The sequence below is a fragment of the Lissotriton vulgaris genome, chromosome 1_1, assembly GCF_964263255.1.
Source record: "Lissotriton vulgaris chromosome 1_1, aLisVul1.2, whole genome shotgun sequence".
Taxonomy (NCBI): Eukaryota; Metazoa; Chordata; class Amphibia; order Caudata; family Salamandridae; genus Lissotriton; species Lissotriton vulgaris.
This window is the reverse complement of record NC_141685.1, coordinates 2,104,599,780-2,104,607,981: the sequence shown is the minus strand read 5'-3', so window position 1 is coordinate 2,104,607,981 and position 8,202 is coordinate 2,104,599,780.

The following is an 8,202-nucleotide window of genomic DNA, read 5'->3' as shown; positions in this document are numbered from 1 at the left end:
CTGATTGTGCCACCCACATGAGTAGCCCTAAAATCGTGTCTCAGGCCTGCCACCGCAGTGCCTGCATGCAGTCTGTGGACTGCCATGTCCTCCTGGTCAGTGTCCCCACTGACCGGGCCTAACCCTTCCCTTTCCATGCACATTAGTCACACCTATGGAAGGCCCAAGGTACCCCCCTGGGCAGGGTGCAGTGTATGTAAAAGGTAGAGCATGTACTAGTGCAGGTGACATGCTCTGATAGTGAATGGCAGCCATTTTCATTTTTCACTATTGTAAGGCTATCTTGCTCCATAGATTAACATGGGGGATGCTGGTTACAGTGGCTTCCAGCATTTCTTCTCATAGGAACAAGATAGGACATAAGAGTCTAGTATCCCTGAACTCAGAATTTAATAACACATCTTTTAGGAAAGGTTGTTTTTAAATCCTGTGTTTGAGAACAGCACTTTTAGAAAGTTGCTGTTCTCTTGTCTGACCCTTCTGTGTGCCTTGGCCTGTTTGTGTATTGACTGTCTGGTTTGAGAGTGACAGGGGCTGGGGATTCCCAGGAGGCTGGCTGAGTCAGCCCTAGGCTGAATGACTGCATTTGCAACCTGAGTGGTGGGAGGAGTTAGCACCTGGGCCTGAATAGGGTTGTGTCTGCCTTCCACAATGCTGGCTCCACCTCCTGCTGGGTGGCAGACGACCCTGCCCCTCACTCTGAAAGGAAAGGAGAAGCCAGGCAAACTAAGTGCTCAAGCAACACCCAGAACTGGTTCAGACCGGGTTCAGGGCCCACTTGCACAAAGAGAACAAAGACTTTTAGGTGTATAAGTACAGAACCCCTGACAACAGAAAATTAGATCATCCTGGAATCAAGAAGGAACCTCTGCCAAGGAGAAAGCTGAAACTGAAGAAGGAAGACTGTCCTGCTGTTGCTCTGCTGGACTGACCTGCTGTTGCTTTGCTGCCAAGGAGAGGGGAAGGACTTTGCTAGGGTGCTGTGTCCCCTGTCCTGAAGGAATCTCCAAGGGCCTGAGAAGAGCTGGCTCCCTGTTCTGAAGCCCCAGGAAGAAAGGGACTTCACCCCCAGCTTCCCTGAACTCTGCTGAGAGAGTTCAATCCTTCCTAGAGAGCCTGATCGAGTTGTGGGGCCTCTGGAAGTTGTACCTGTGCTGGGAAGCTTGAAACTAAGCTTGAGAGACTTTTGCAATTGAAAAGTGTTGCATCGCTCGCTTGCGGAGCGCATCCCCGACAGTGCGAGAAGTTTCCCGCCGCTACGAAGGTCGAGATCGTCGCAGTGTCTGTTGCCGCTGCCAGAGCCGTTGCATCCTTCGGTTGCGGGATGCACCAGACCGGTGCTGGACAGTTGAACATCGCTGCGAGTGTGTCGTCGCTGGGTGAGATCGCCGCACCGCTTGCTTGCGGACCGCATCACGTCGCTGCGAGTGTCGTCGCAGAAACCATCGCGTCTAGGAGCTGCCAGAGAGAAGATCACCGCTGGTCCGCGCATCGTTGCCCCGGAGATCATCGCAACTCCAAAGATCGTTGCATCGTGCCTTTTGCGAGAACAAACTTCCTACGGTACCTCCGCACCGGAATCCATACAAGCGGCCTTCCTCCCCATACAGACCTGACTCGTCGCAGCACGCCCGCTGCTGCAGCGGGGTTGTCGCATCGCCTCTCCAGGGTCTCAGGAGCAACGCATCGCTGGTTTTCCACCGCACCAGCTTCTGCTTTTGGAACTTTGTCGCGTCTAAAAGGTACTGTGAGTAAACGTTACGCAACTGTGAACTTTTCCCGCATCTGTGGATTTTTCTATCGCAACCTAAAGAACTTTATCGCAAACCTTAATAACTCTTTTGAAACCATATTCTTGAACTGTGTATGTTGGATTTTTGTCGTTTTGGTCTTGTGTAGTTTAGATTAAAATACCTTTATTTTTCTGAACTGTTGTGGAGTCAGTTTGTGGTGTTTTCACTGTGTTACTGTGAGTGTTGGTACAAATACTTTACACATTGCCTCTGGTTAGCCTAGACTGCTCGTGCCAAGCTACCTAGAGGGTGAGCAGGGGTTATCTCACAGGGTTTCCTCCTTACCCTGACTAGAAGCAAGGGTCCCTATTTGGACAGTGGTACCTACCCCTGCCAACTAGAGACCCCCAGTTCTAACAGTTGTGAAGTTCTTGACAGCCTGTTCAAGGTCGGTAGTGATATCATGGTGGGAGGTGTGGAGGGCATCTGTCCATTGGCCTAATACTATTTACAATTACCTCGTTAAGAGGCTTTCCTTGAGACATTGTCGAATAATCACTAATTGTTTTAATGACTTCAGTTGCCAGGATTTCTACTTTGTCATTGTTGGTCGTACTTTGAGGAGTAGGTTTTCATGTCTCTAGTCAGTCTACAGATACCAGTGGGGATTCTACATTAACTTCATTTGACCCTGAAGCAGTTGAAGGGCTTGGCTTGAACTGAATATTTGAAGTTGGTGGTGAACAAGTACGGGGCGTATATTGTCAGGAGCCCATTGGATAGTGTTGTGGTTTTCTAGATTGACTTAATTTAATTAGTGTTATCTTGTGGTGATCTGGCATGTAACCAGACTGGGAACCAGAACCGGCCCTGGCAAAGTGACCGGCCGCGCGCCCCCCCACCCCCGAGGGGGTTGTGGGTGCCGCCGAGCTCTTTGCCAGGGCCAGTTTTCGGACGATTTTGTTACAGGGCCGATTTCAAACCCCACCCCCGCACCCACCGGGGGATTTCCTGGTGACCGCTACGGCCTGTCCGGCCCTGCATCTAGCTTTAAGAACATCAGGACAAAGCACAACCTTGCGTTTGAGCATTTCTCTAATTCAATGAACCGCTTTGTTGATCAAGGAATCCTCACTTTTTGGGACAGGGGAAGAAGCTTCTGAACACCCATCATATAACTATTCCCAGGAGGATAAAATTTAACCTATTTCTGGCATCCTTGAGTTTACCCTGCAGGTGGGTTGCAGAAGGAATATGTTATGGTGACCTCCAGTTTTGCTTTTGCAGATGCGGGGAGTGTGCGCGAGTGAGGGGTAAGCCGGAGTGCAGTTTCTGGTGGGTTGGTGAAATTATAAGTAGCTGTTCAGATATACTGGTCCTGTGTAAGTAAGTCATTGTATGCATGCATGAGAAGTTTGAATTAGCTGCACGTGTGAACAAGGAGCCAATGAAACCTCTTCAGGTGTGCTGTGGTGCGGCGTAGGAGGTCAAGTATGAATCTTGCAGCAGTGTTCTGTATGTTCTGGAGATTGTGTAGGAGGTATTTGGAGATTCCGGTGTGGAGAGTTTTGCCGCATTCCAGCCTGCTAGTGATGAATGCTTGTATGACGGTCTGTCCGGTGATCAAGGCACCCATTTGAAAATCTTTCGCTTTATGTGTAGGATGCAGAAGCATGAGGTGCATACTCTGTTGACTTGAGCTGTCATGTTGAGCTTGTTGTCTAGGATGAGTCCTAGATTTCTTGTGTGGTGTGTGTGTGTGTTGTTCCTTGCTCTGATGGCCACCAGGTAGAACCCTATGGCGAGTTCTTTCTGCCAAAGACCAGGCATTAAGATGCTCTGCATTCCCTGTGATCGGCAATGTTACTACTGCTTTCTTGGGGAATGTGATTTCATTCTGATAATCTGATTTTTTAAATCGCTTTGCAATCTCATTTTTTGTTTTAGGGTTTTGAGCAATTTTAGACATCATTATTTAGTATTTGTTTGGCCTCTTCAATTAGGTTATTGATTTCACATAAGGTGCAGTTGTTCCGTAGACGATTGGTGGAATTTTTTAGAACGGGTACTGTCGCTGGTTTGTTGCTTAGCTTCCCTTTGCCCATTTTCTTCTATTGGCTAGATTCACAACAAATCAGTATTTCTGGATTGGTAAAATTGTATTGTATTGTATTGTATTGTATGTTGGATTTATATAGCGCTTATCACCCAGGGGTCTCTAAGCACTTGCCTTGGGAACCCGTCCTGGCTTTTCCCTGTGAGATAGCCCCTACAGGGCATCCCCAAGGTGAAAGCCAGGCATCCCACCGCGGGGGGCCGTTGTGGAGATTAAGCAAGCTTAATGCCCAGAGTTGCAGAGTGTGAACCCATGATTAGGTCAGGCACCGAAGCGAGAATTATCGAGTCCGTGGACATTTGAGCTCAAGACCCTGCCGCGTCGGGAATTGAACCCTGGTCCCGGGTCTGACCTCTGCTTCAGGGTCTGCCTGCTCTAACCAGTGAGCCACACATCTCCACTCCTCCCTCTCCTCACCGAAGCCAATCACAATTCTGCAATGGCAGCGTTGTGATTGGCTAGGACACTGACCCCACAGGCGTCTATGGGGAGGCCATTTTCTCTATAAAATTGATTGATAGCTCGTGTACAGGCAGTACAGTACCCCACAGTCTACTTCTGGGTATAGATACAACTTCCGGGCTATTGAAAAAAAAACATTTGGCTATGGGCATTTAGTTAGTTTGTCAGTTATCATGATACAACACAAAACAATCACAATACAATCATTAAAATAAAGTAGCATCTAACGAAAATTTTAAAATACACTTGTCCAGGACAGAAAGTTCTATTATTTAAAAATATATAGTTAATACCTAAAGAAATGTTGCTACTTCGCTAATTGTCCATTAAGACCTAACTAGAACGAATTGATGGTTGTAGATTTGAGCTTTTATAAGGCTCTCTGACCCTAGTTGCATTAGCAACCTAGGAAAACAGCATGTGTTGCCTTGCTCGTTCCACCATGCTCAGTGGTTATTAAGAGATTATCAATAACCCCAAAAGCAAAGTAAAGTAGTAAAACACGCAACCTATACAACATTTTAAAATAAATAGATCGGGTTTTTTAATAGCCCATATGAACCAATGAATTGCCCCACAGGACAGAAAGTACCTCGAAATTATTTTCCCAGTTCCGGGAGAAGCAAGGACTAAAGAGAAGGGGCCCAGCCCATCCTGCCCAGGTTGCACTGCAGGAGACACCATCAATGATTTAATTGTGCCCAAGTAGTGCCTCTTGTCCTTGAGCTATTGCTCCTTGCAGTGAGCTCCTGATGCAGTCCTGCACTCCCGGGAGGAGCCAACAGTGATTTTATATGTGCCCAAGTGGGGCAAAATAGCAGGGCAGTTTCTTTATCTGGATCTGTTGGTCCTTCTTGAGCTCCTTCCTTAGAGGCCCCCGCTGTAGCCACACCCTGCTATGGAGTCAGATGAGTTAGCAAACTTTAGACTCAACTGCGGGAACAAGATGCACCGGATTAATGCCTCCTTCTCAATGGGGAAACGCCGGGCACCTACTGCACCAACTGCTCGGCTGCACTTGGCTGCACAGCCAAAGCTTTTTTTGACAAACAGCACTGGCTACAACTCCAATTGTCACCGGTCGTGGCCTGCATGACTTGTGGGTAGGGGGGTGGGGCGGGGGATGTGTGTGTGGGGGTTAATTAAAAAAAAACATTTAAACTTACCTCTGTCTCCGGTCCTGCGTCTCGTCTCCTCTCAGAACCTAACCCTTACAGAAAGCAGGCCTCCTCCCTCTCCTCACCTAAGCCAATCACAATTCTGCAATGGCAGCGTTGTGATTGGCTAGGACACTGACCCCACAGGCGTCTATGGGGAGGCCATTTTCTCTATGTAGGCTACCCAAGAGGCACAGGGTCAAGACTGATTTGCATATGGCCATGTCTGAACGGGGTGGCGTGGTAAGTAAAATAACGATGGATTAAACCCAGATCTGTGACTGTGGGTGAATGTTTTGCCAATGTGCAACATTCCGTCCATCACCTTGTGTGTTTTGCTGTTTGCCCTATGTGGGAAGGGTATGCCCAGACGTGGGTCCCGTGCTCACTACGCCACTGGAGTCAAGCTATCCTGGCTGATGACGGCTGCTAGCCAAAAACCGGTCCTAGGATGCTTGATTCCGGTCCAGGGAAGACATGGCTTGGCAGTTTGGACTGGACTGTTTTGACAATGTGCAACATTCCGTCCATCACCTTGTGTGTTTTGCTGCATGCAGCCTACGTAGAGAAAAATGCAGAGTGTTCATGACTGGTTTGAAACAGCCAGCGGCCACAACAGTGGGCAAGCCACTCCTCCCCTGCTTGGAGCAAAAACGCCCAACCGACCTCCCCCACCAGGCATGCCCCTCTGCTTTCTCGTAGTGTAAGAAGCAGAAACATAAAATGGCATTTAAAATACAATTTTATGTTTCTGCTTCTCAAACTGCGACAAAGCTGTGGCGCGACTCTCCTCTGCCCATGTGGAGGAGACGCCCCTGATTGTCACTGCTGCCTGAACTCAATCTGGATAACCAGCACTCGCCGAGGCCTCTGACCGGCTTAACCGTGTCTAATGGCTTGCGGCCCCACAAATCACTCTCTGTTGGATGGCACCACAGGCTGCAACAAATCACTTTTGGTCATGGTGCTACCCTTTCCACAAGTCAAAATGTGCCACGGGCAGGGCACAATAGACTAGGGGGTGACCTGGCCCTGGGGCACTAGCCACCCGACTTTGTGGGGAGCGAAGGTCAGCCACCTTGTGCCCCCCTTCCAGTGGCTGCTCACCTCTAGGACACACTTCTCTGGTGGCGGCTGCGATTGCTGAAGGGCTTGATGGGTGCTTGTGAAAGAGTCTAAGCCCCTCTCCAGCCAGGTCACTACCGCTCCCTGGTGGGCTGGATGGCAGGGGTGACCTGTGCTGGATGCACCAAACCCTCGGGCTACAACAACCTTATGGGCTCACCGACCATCCATAAGGGCCGAGGTGCCATCGGGTTACGGTGTCACATGAACGGTCATGACCAACTCCTCATTGGGAGGAGAAGGTGTCCTCCCTTTAGTGGAGCAGGAAAGCTGAGTCGAGATCTGCTACATCGGGGCCAAAATCAATTCTAGCTGAGTCCAGCTGGCTCATTACAGTAATCCAGCAGGCACTGCACCGTTCCTCCGCTCTTTCACTCCCCCTTTTTTAGCCTCTGGCTGCCATCACTCCACTTTCTTTCTCCTGTCCACAGGGCCTGATTCTCTCTGAGCCGTCACTCATGGCTCTCGCGCAGCTCCTGCGGCTACTGTGTCTTGCCTGCCTCCTTTTTCGGCCCGACCTCTGTACTTCCTTCAATATCTCCTTGATCTTCGCTCTAGGAGGCACGGCACGTAAATGAGGAACCCTAAGTCAGCCCCAGGTCAATAATGTCAGGTATTTTGTTGTCATGGTGTCCGTGACAGATTTATTAACTGTATTCCAGCTTCCAGCTATAAAGTTAAAGATAAGAAAAAAGGTCTGTAGGGAGTCTTGTTATAAATGTGATCATGTATCCAGGAGCCCTGTCTCTGAACTGTCATCTCATGACCTGTATATTTGTGTCTTCAATATATTTATAACCTCTTAAAAATGTAAATCTTTTTTAGTTATTTTAATAGTTTTATATAACTACCATAGCACAATGTAGTTAAGTGAGATGACAAATTAATACCATATACTTAACAGAAGATAGAATCAGATTGGAGTAAGAGAGCTGCAAGGGAACAGAAATCAATACAGCTTATGAGCAGATCATTGACATTCCATAATTAGCTGAAACACAGTGGATAAGCTGGGTTTATCTGTTTTTGGAACTATCAGTTTTTAAATCATTATTTAGGTAAGTCACTTACACTGTAGTAATTGAGGGTAGTGAGAAGGAATTCTGTTTTGGGGATTTGAGAATTTGAAAGCACCTGGATACCCTCACTGGTGAAAAGACCTATTGTTTTTAAGAAGCTGCATGGGACGTTACCTCGGATATATAGTACATCTGGCTTCTGGGCAGGAGAGCATATCAATTTCACGAACACTGAGGCAAAGTAGTTGACAGCTACTCCATTTGGCCAAGTAGTCAGAGCTGTAGTTTTTAAAACAAACTTTTCTTGAGAAAGTTAAAACAAATTCAGCATGAAATCAGACCTTTACTCCAGGAAGTGCCTTTGCTTGGTTTGGTGTAAATCCGTGTAGTAGTTTTTGAGAAATTAGCATGTCAAAAGTGTTCCTATTGGGACATGAAGAGGTAAAATTCGAGAGCTGTCTGGATTATTAATGCATGGATCCTTCATGGATTTGCAAATCCATGGAGGAATAATAAAGTCACACCATTGAACTAGGAAGCTTTTTCTCACATTGTCATTTGCAGATTCATGAATTTGCCACTGGTTGGCT